At 38.9% G+C, this 10,183-nt stretch overlaps 1 protein-coding gene across 7 annotated transcripts in view; it reads left to right on the top strand.

Annotated features, from left to right (window-relative positions):
* Positions 1–10,183, top strand: part of SLC29A1 (solute carrier family 29 member 1 (Augustine blood group)) — an 81,161-nt gene that overhangs the window by 28,130 nt on the left and 42,848 nt on the right. For 2 of the 7 annotated variants that reach the window (XM_087717933.1, XM_087717934.1), the window contains exon 2: positions 3,896–3,957. The exons of 2 other annotated variants lie outside the window; for them this stretch is intronic. The gene's annotated coding sequence lies outside the window, so the exon portion shown is untranslated. Of the gene's footprint in view, positions 1–97; positions 123–3,895; positions 3,958–3,989; positions 4,086–10,183 lie in introns of those variants that run through there. 3 more of the 7 variants (XM_087717936.1, XM_087717939.1, XM_087717938.1) reach the window with 3 other exon arrangements.

Genomic DNA, 10,183 nt, shown 5'->3' with positions numbered 1-10,183 from the left:
GGAAGGGAGGGCAGTGGGAGGGTCTCTCTGGGGGCTGGGCCGCGTGGAGTGACCCCGCCCCTTTGTAGTTACACGAGGTGGCTGCTGCCGAGGGGGAGCAGCGCACAGGATCTGAGCGGCGGGTAGGTTTCTCCACGCGGTTGGTCCCGCTCTTTGCCCCTTTCCATTGCAGGTGCTTTCGGGGGAAGAGGAAGGGCCGCCTTCCAGTGCAGAGCGGGGGGTTCGCGGCACGTCGTTCCCGCGACGCTCAGAAATGCTTTCCTTTCATGGCAAAAGAGCGGCGCTTTCGGGCTTGGTGGAAGGGGGCCAGGACGGCGTGCAGGCACCTGTCGCTTCTTGGGCTTCTCGCCCGGGAGTGAGCGGCGATGGGTTTCACGGCCGCCCCTGAGAATAGCGGTCCCAGCACCACGAGGTTCGCCTCCCATCTCCTACTTCGCCTTACCGCGGGACGGAATTCTCCGCGTCGGCGGCTGAATGATTTCACGGCTGCTAAATGCCGAGAATTTGCCCCGAAAAGGAGCTGGAAAACATCGCTGTGGCCGCCCCTTTGGTCTGCCCCTTTGGTCTGCCAAGGAGCAGATTTAACAGAGTTGGTACCTTGTAGGTCATCTAGTCCAACCCCCGCCTCCAGCGAGAGACTACACTATTTCAGACAAGTGACAGTCCAGTCTCTTCTTGAAAGCCTCCAGTGATGAAGCTCCCACAACTTCCGAAGGCAAAGCTGTCCCATGGGTTGATTGCTCTCAGGGTCAGAAAATTCCTCCTTATTTCCAGCTTGAATCTTCTCCTTGGTCAGTTTCCATCCATTATTCCTTGTCCGGCCTTCAGGCGCTTTGGAGAATAGCTTAACCCCCCCATCCTCCCCTTTGTGGCAACCCCTCAAATATTGGTTTCTTTTTTCTGCGGGGTGCAGTTTTCAGCATCGGCGTTAAAATTGGCGGGAAGGAAAGAGGCGCGCCGTGTGTCTGCCTTGTGCCCGGGAAACGGGGGCGATTCAGACGGGGGTGGAAGGAGAGTTTGCAAGCTAACTCTTCAGATCCCCCCACCCACTCACCCACCCACATCCACTCATGTTCTCGGAACTTTAGCTGTCTTTGAACAACGTACCTTAATGAATCTAGCGCAGGAAGCGTAATTAATACATTTAATGGTGGTCGGGGAGGGAAAGTACCGAGCAATAGCTGTAAACCTGTAGATCACCTGTTTTGTGGTAGACAAGAAAAGAGGCTTGTTCCCACTTTTTTTGGGAGGGGGATCCAGGTCACATATGGCTTGTATTGATTTCTCTGCCTTGGGTGTCAATAGCAGAATGTGAATGAACTGCAGGGAAAAGCATGGGGGGGGGGGGGAAGGAAGGGAAAGAGCTCCCTGCCCTGCCTGTGAGAAGCGCCACATTTAGTCCTTGGCAACTGCAGGTAGGAAAGGGAAATCTGGTGAGTTATTGCTAGTTGTAATACAATTTGGTGGGGATTCAGAGCATCCTGTAAGCTAAGCTAACGTTGGGAAGGTAACATTAATGTCCTAATAGTAAATTTAATCGCTATGGAACAGTGCAGAAGCAGGTGATGCATGCTCAAAAGCAGACTTGAAAAAACGGACTTCATACAGGTACAAAGTACTATGGGGTGGTGGTGGGAGCCAATACTGTATAGACAGCATGTTTTGTTACTTGGTTGCAGGTGGGAAGCGGATGGGAAATTGAGAATAATGGGAAAGGACGTTGCCAAATGTCTAAAATTCAAGCAGGAATGTTCGTTTACAGCATTTTGTTGAGAAATCTTTCCCTTTTTCTATTTACTTGAGAATTTAGAAGATTACAAGTAGTCCTCGAATTACAACAGTTCATTTAGTGACCGCTCAAATTTACAACACTGAAAAAAGGGACTTATTACTGTTTTTCACACTTATGACTGTTGCAGCATCATGTGATCAAAATTCAGCCGCTTGGCAACTGACTCATATTTATGACGGTTGCAGTGTCCCAGGGTCATGTGATCACCTTTTTGTAGCCTTCTGACCAGCAGAGTCAATGGGGAAAACAGATTCACTTAACAACTGTGTCACTAACTTATAGCAATAGCAGTTAGACATATATACTGCTTCATAGGGCTTTCAGCCCTCTCTAAGCAGTTTACAGAGTCAGCATATTACCCCCACAGTCTGGGTCCTCATTTTACCCACCTCGGAAGGATGGAAGGCTGAGTCAACCCTGAGCCAGTGAGATTTGAACCGCCGAACTGCAGATAACAGTCAGCTGAAGTGGCTGCAGTACAGCACTCTAACCACTGCGCCACCTTGGCTCCTTAACGACTGTAGTGATTCACTTAACAACTGTGGCAAGAAAGATTGTAAAATGGGACAAAGATCACTTAACTGTTTTGCTTAGCAAGATAAATTTTGGCCTCAATTGTGGTCGCAAGTTGAGGACTACCTTGATCGATTTAGAAGCTCACAGAAAGCTGTGCAAAAATAGATTAATGTTTTGCATGCTTAGCGTGGACTGCTACGTGCATAGGGGTACATGGATTAAAATTATGAATAAAAAGTCTCTAATCCAGGGCTTTTCTAACTAATTTGATGGGGTTCAATGAGAGACGGGGGAGGGGGGGAAGTATTACTTGAAAGCAGCCAACTTTCTATCACTGTATAGTATGGCATCTTAATCAGATATTCTGGGAAAATATTTTTTTAACAAATGGGTTCTGTAACATGAAAATATTAGAAAATCCCTACTTTGTTCATCTCAACGTCTTCAAAATATGTTAAAGTTACAGTTCCTAGAATTCCAACCTAGAACTTTTGGCAGTAAATAAAAATGAAATAATAGATGAAAATTAGAAAAAAGTAAATTTCATCTTCAGGGGAAACAGAATAATGCTTACTTATTGAATATATATGGAAATATTGACAGAACTTGCACTGTTAACAGAAATTGATTCGATCTAACTGTTAGTAATAATCTTTTATCCTTTTAAATACAACTTACATGCACATACAATCCTGCCAGACCTGCTTCCTCCAGGACTATGGCATGTATTTTGATAGGCAGTATAAAAATATATATATAAACTCTAAATCCTTCCCAACTCTGCAAGAAATCAAATGATGGGTATTAAATTCTGGGCTTTCTCCAAATATAATAAAACTGCACCCTGTGTAAAGAATGTTAGATTTAACTCAGCAGCAGGGTCCCTTGGAAACAATCTTCAGAGAATTCTTAACATTAATGGTGTGCTATTAAAAATTAGAATTTTTAAGATATTTCTTTTCAAATCATTCTTGAGGAAAGGGACAGGTATAAATGAAGAAATAGATCAGTACTTCTTTCCCTAGCTACTCCCAAAAAGGAACCAATGAGACAATGCTTTATTTTATAATCTTGAATTGTTTAAGTTTTCTTGTGAAATGCTTACACGTGAGAGAATGAATAACAGTACATGGAAAACTACATTTATTCACCATCTTTACACAGTGCCCTGGACCGTGTAATACATTGTGGTTTGTTACATTACTTTTCATAGCAATTCACTTTGGTAAGGCTGAGAAAGTGTATGAGCTAAAATCGTTTTTTGTCAGTCTTATGGCCAAATGGAGGTCTTACCCAGATTTTTCCCTGGAGTAATGTTTTCTATTTCCCAGTCTAGCTGCTCAGTGTATGTTTATATAAGGAATCAAGCTGGGAGAAAATGTAATTACTTCAAATATTATTATATATAATTGCAATGGGAACAAGTAGATTTTTCCCTGGTCCCTCCCCCTTTAAAAAAGCTGCCTGCTATTATATTCCTTAGTAGACAAGAACCTTTGTTTTTTTATATTGAGCTTCCTTTACTTTATATTTTTACTTTATTTTATGCCACTAATGAGTCATTGTCACCTTCTACTTTCCCTGTAGGAATTCTGCTACCAGTGTACCAAACAGACACCAGCCAAGCTTGGGAACAACAAGTACAGAAGGTTTGTGGATAGATGATGAATGAAACAGTGAGTTTCATCAACACAATTGGAACAAATGCTTCCATGTAATTACAGGAAGTCCTCAATTTATAACCACAGTATCCATTGCTAAACAAGATAAGGGTTAAGTGAGTTTTGCCTCATTTTGTTTTCTTTTTTTACTACAGTTGTTAAACAAGTTACTGCAGTTGTTAAGTAAATCATATGATTGTTAAGCAAATCTGGCTCCGCCTGTTGCTTTTCAGAAGCCACCTGGGAATATTTGCAATGGGTGATTGTATGATACCCAGGACGGTGCAACTGTCATGAATACATGCCAGTTTCCAAGGGCCCAAAGTTTGATCTTGTGACCACAGGGATGCTGTAGCGGTAATAAATGTGGAAAAAAAAATTACATCACATTTTTCAGTGCTGTTGTAACTTTGAACAGTCACTAAATGAATGGTTATAAGTCAAGGACTACTGTACTGATGAACTTCCTCCTAAATTTATCATATGGAAGTTGATTAACCATCTTAAAACATTCAATAAGATCTGTAGAGATTATCAGTCATCCGGTCCTGGTTGTCCCAAAGGTGTTTTTTTCAGGAGGCAACTGCATTTCCTTGCTTTTTCTTTTGAAGACTTTTCGCTTCTCCAAGCTTCTTAGATGAGAAGCAAAACATCTTGAAAAGAAAAAAAAACAAGAAAGTCCTGTTGGGTCCTGAAAAAGCACCTTTGGGACATTCAATAAGATTCTTCTAAGTTCATTATATTCCAAGGACCAGGAGTCCTGGAGAAACTTGTAATTTCCTTCTCTGCGGTAATTATAAATCCCTAAGATTATGGAAAAGTGAAAGAAACCAGGAAATCCCAGGAAAAATGTATTGCTATTACTTTCAATTCAATATATAGAAAGTAGCATTGGCTTGTATTTGGGACTCTATTTGTCTCTGCAAATAAATTTGTTGGGATTTTTCTTAAAGGCAACCTTTCCTGTCCCCAGCAAAGTTGCATGAAAAAGATGCCACAAAATTGTGATGACATAGTTGTATTTGATTCTTTCCTTGTGCACTATTGATATGTGCGTTCTTCGATCAACATATTTTTAGCAAGTTAATATAACTTTCAACAAAGAAAATGTACATTGGCTTATTATGCTGTGCTGTGCTAAAACTTTTGAAAGATTAGGCAAATATTTGTTTTGCATTGTTCTAATATTATACACAACTCTTTTTGATCCAATCAAAAAGGAAAACTTGGTTTTATCCCAGTATAATATTTGTAAAATTATATTCATATATAATATCATAGATATCAATAGTTGTAGAGATACTTTTATGATCTCGATAGTTGTAGATATGGTTTCTTGAAGAAGCTACCTAGACCTCTTTCAAACCTTGTTTATTTGAGTGGGTTCATGTATCCATATAGTTAATATAACATGTGAAAGGGGTTGTACTGATTAACCCTTCACACAAGCCTGAGCATGGCTAATTTTTTAGCTTATTAATATGGACAAGCTCTGTGAATGGACCTGGTGTTGAAATAAATAGGGTGCTAAGTTAGCCTGCACAGTTCCATGCTCTTCATCTGCTTACTTAAAATTAATAGGCATAATGGATCAATCTTCTGTAGAGAGACTCATCTGATTTATGGAAGAACAGAAGTAGAAAAATATTTGTTATTGACTGCAAATTGGAATCTATTAGATACATTCATGTATTACATAATGGGACTGGAAAATAAACTTAGCTTCCAAAAAACTGGATGGAACACTAACATTTATTCTTTTCCAGCATTATCTAAGCTAATGTTCTTAAAATGCAAACTTTGAGTTGGATAAAATCTGTCACTTGGACTCTCCATTTGGGATGGTCCTCCAACAATGGGATCTGGGTTCTCAGCAGTTCTCAGGACATTTGGAAAGAGGCCGGATAGGGGAGGTTTTTCTCTACCAATATGATTGTGGTTTCCCATCCTGCAGTGACCTATAAAAGGTATTTTGTATTGCAAAAGTTTTATTAATCACACCTCATTAGCCTTTAGGATTATAGGTAGAATCTATACTGCATTGAAGTTTCAGGGAGGAGGTACCTTCAAAAAATGTATGTAGCAATATATTCTTGTTTCAGCAAGCTTTGCCTTTCAGATTTGTGAAAGGGAAAGTTGGCCTATATTCCTGGACTTCACAAATGGGAAAGCCATCAAATCTGTAATCAACCCTGGAGGCCCTTTTAGTTACTATTTATTACACTGTAGCAATTTCCATGCCACTTCGATCTGGTTGACAGAAAGAAAAGTAATGGCGCAGTCTGTATTAGTCAAAATAACACAGTAACAACCAATTTAATACATTGAAACATACTCCTGACAACACATCTCAACCAAGGGAATAACTAGTGATTCATCTTCAGTCAATCCCAGAAGACTCTGAAAACATAGATCTTCATAAACCTCTGTTAAGTCATGATAGAAGAGGTTCCTCCTACCTCCAAGACAAGCTATTTCCCAGAAAAGGAGTCCTCACCGAAAATTGTCCATTTCCTTCCCTAAGATTCCCATAAGCACACTTTTTATTTGCTCATTTGAAAAGGCAGATTCTATTTAGATTAGACTGTTGTGAAGATTCTATGATGCTTGCCTAGGGGATCAGTTCAGCAACTGGCCAAGAGATCCTTGTCCAAGTCATGTTAGCATTAGAAAGACATTTTAGCAGCTGTGTTTTTTAACGATCTTCAAACAATATTGTGCTGTATTTTTATTGTCTTTTTAAAGAAGCCTTGCAAGAAATAAAATATTTATTTTGAAAAAAAACTGGAAAATGCCTTGCAAGGGTATGAATATTTTAAATTTAAAATTGTGATTATATTTAACACATACTTGCAATTATTTGGGGAGGAAACAATTGTTTCCAACACTAGGCTGAGCTGATTGCCTTCCAGCATTGATTCTAAAAGCAGATTATATCAGTGTCAGAAATTCATTTGTATTAGCTTAGAATTATATGACATTTTTCTTTGGAAGCTTACTCCCACTCCTTTTCATTTTCTGTTTTCTAATGTTCTAATGTTTTCTAATGGTTTGTATACTGACTCACTTTTAATCTAACTCAGAAACAGAAGACATAACAAATATAGAGCAGACTTTCCAAATAAGATGCCAAAAAGGTTTGTTGGAACTGCAATTCAGAATTTTCAACCACTCATTGGGAATTCTAGTATTCTCAGCACCAAGACATTATTAGTCTATGGGGAAAAAGGACTAGAGATGATATGATGGCAGTTTTCCAATATTTGAGGTGCTGTCATAGAGAAGAGGAGGTCAACATATTCAATGCACCTGAGTGCCGGATAAGAAATAAGAACTGGAAACTTATCAAAAAGAGATCCAATCTAGAACTAAAGAGAAATATCCTGATTGTTAGAACAATTAATTAGTGGAATGGCTTGCCTTCAGAAGTCGTGGGTGCTCCATCACTGGAGGTTTTTTAAGAAGAGATTGGACAGCCATTTGTCTGAAATGATGAAGGGTCTCCTACCTGAGCAGAAGGTTGGACTAGAAGATCTCCAAGGTCAGTTCAACTCTCTTATTCTGTATTTAAGTACTGTCAAGTTGGAGAAGGCTGCCATATGCTGAAAGTCAGGACATTGTTTTAGGAGTTGGCTATAGAAGCAGGTTGAGCTGGATTATTTCTTGGTATGGAATATGTGGTCTATAGTGATTTGGCAAGATCATATTAGGACAGGGGCCTCCAAAATTGGCAACTTTAAGATTTATGGACTTCAACTCTCCAAATTTCTCAGACAGCCATGCTAGCTGGGGAATTCTGGGACTTGAAGTCCACACTAAGACATTGCCAAGTTTGAAGAGCCTGCAAGACCTCCACCCTAATGGTGGAAATACTTTTAAACACAGCATGTTGGGGCAAGGATCTAGGATGTTTCTGATCATGGGAAAATGCCAGGATACCATGGACATGGCTAGTTTGCAGTTTCAGCATGATTATCCAGGGAGAGCAAGGCCTTTTTCAGTTGACAGTAGAAACAAAACTAAGCTTTGAGCTCTTATGTTTGATCACCACCTATGCACTATACAAAGTGCAACCGGAGATAACGGCAAGTGCATGAGTGATACAGTCTTTTCTAAGAATTCAGACATAATTTATATTTCTGGAAGGGAATTGCTAGATTAGCCAGAACCTTTTTAAAAAGATTGCTCATGTAGAATCTATTTAAACTGAAGCCCTATTATTTCAAGTAGGATGAGAAGGATTCAGTTATTTCTGTGGTTCCCAAACTATGTGCCAGGTGCCAGAGAACTCCCAGGGAGTTAATTTCAAGAAGAGAACTGTGGCAGTTAAATAATTTGTGTGGCAGCTGAGCTTTAATTATGCTTTTCATAAAACTATCCCAGTGGTAAGGAATGGCTATATTGAATTTATATTCACTAAGGCCTTGAATATAAAAAAGAGCCTGGAGAATTTCAGTCTGCCACTCGCTGGAGTACAGATAGTCTAGGATAATTTCTGCATCTTGGTAGTAATTCTGAACCTTCAACTTGATCTCTGACATTTCCTGGCTTCTAAATTTGTTGATCTATGAGATACACCTGATTCAACTATTAGGCTTCCCTGCCTCTTGTCACGTTCATACTAACCACACCTTAGGTACTTGGCACACAATTTGCTAAGAGTGAAATTTTCAGCTGTGTGAAAATTTCTAACTAATTTATGCCACTTTCCACATAAAAGAAGCACAATGTTCAGTGGAAATATAATTGGTTTTGGTTGTACTGAGACAATCTGTAAAAACAAGTGTTAGATTAGTGAACAGAGTACAATGCTATTGATGGTTTCTAGGTTTGACAGCTATGTATAACCTCCAGCATCTGAGGCAATATGTTTGTCCTCCTGCTAGCTGCTAAGATAATAAATTAGAGAGTACTATTGTATTCATGTGTTTTTTGTGTGGTTATCTTTTTTTTCTAATAAATCTATTAATAATTCATGTATTCTGATTCAAAACTCCAAATATTTACTCTTCCTGAGACCGCTTTCAGCCTGTCCAGATCTGGAAACTGGAATCCCCTGTTCCCAATCATGCTTTCAAATTGAGAATAAAATCCCTTTTAGAGTCCCAAATGTTGTTGCTAAGCCTTACTGCCTAATACGAGGTGGGTAATGAATGTGGTGTGTTAAACAGTCTCAGATTTATAGCTGTATATGTAAATAGTGCACTCAAAATAAACAGTGAAATGTACACAAATAATGATCCAGTTTATTTAATTATTCCAAATTTGTATATACATTTACTTGGGTGGAAAACAGCCTATGCTGTTTTCTTTAGTAAAGCAAATGTTTGGACATTTTATGGGTAATGCCATGTGAGAACCATTTGCTTAAAAATGAATTTTTAAAGGAAATAAATAGTATAGTTAGGCAGAAGTATTGTACCCATACTATTATATCACCTAAGGTTTATAGGCAAAATATGTATGGGATATTGAGAGAAATTCCACTATAAGACCCTTTTTTATAACAATGTTATTAAGAACTTCATTGTAAAACTAATACAAACTACAAAATATAAAAGATATTAGAAAAAGATTTAAAATGTTAAAAAGTCAGGGGGGGAACTATCCCCCATCCCAGCAATGTGTAGTTAATATCAACAGCATATATAACCAACCATCTCAATTTTCATAAAGTTGTCAATGATTTTGGGAGAAGAGACACTAAGAATAAAAAGAATGATATGGATAACCTCTTCATACTGCATCCAGAAAAGGAGTTTACTAAAAGTTCCCAACAGATTTGTGAGAGGAGACCAAGAGAACATAGAAATAAAACAGATGTCTAGATATTATCTGAGGGGATTAAAGATGGTTTTGAGAAAGGGAAAAAGAATGCAGTTCTTTTCAGCCTGGTTCCAAAAGACATGTATCTTGTCATTTTATGTATACTGAGAGCATATGCACCAAAGACAAATTCCTTGTGTATCCAATCACACTTGGCCTATAAAGAAATCTAGTGGCCCACAGCCCAGTCATTGTGGACCCCTGACATAGATGATTGGGAATCTCCATAGACACTTGTGGTTATCTAATCGATTCCATTTATCTAGTTAGAAGTAGGTTTTTTTAAAAAAAAAATCTAGCAAGCCTTTTCCCCAGTCCTCCTACATAAGACTCCTTAGAGACACAATGAGTCATTATTAAGCCATATTTTTCATTCCAGTGATATTTC

The sequence above is a fragment of the Thamnophis sirtalis genome, unplaced genomic scaffold (assembly GCF_051295495.1).
Source record: "Thamnophis sirtalis isolate CommonGarterSnake01/CBP01778 unplaced genomic scaffold, rThaSir2_p1.2 scaffold_6, whole genome shotgun sequence".
Classification (NCBI taxonomy): domain Eukaryota; kingdom Metazoa; phylum Chordata; class Lepidosauria; order Squamata; family Natricidae; genus Thamnophis; species Thamnophis sirtalis.
The sequence above is the reverse complement of the archived record's forward strand: the minus strand, read 5'-3'. Positions and strand labels throughout refer to the sequence as shown.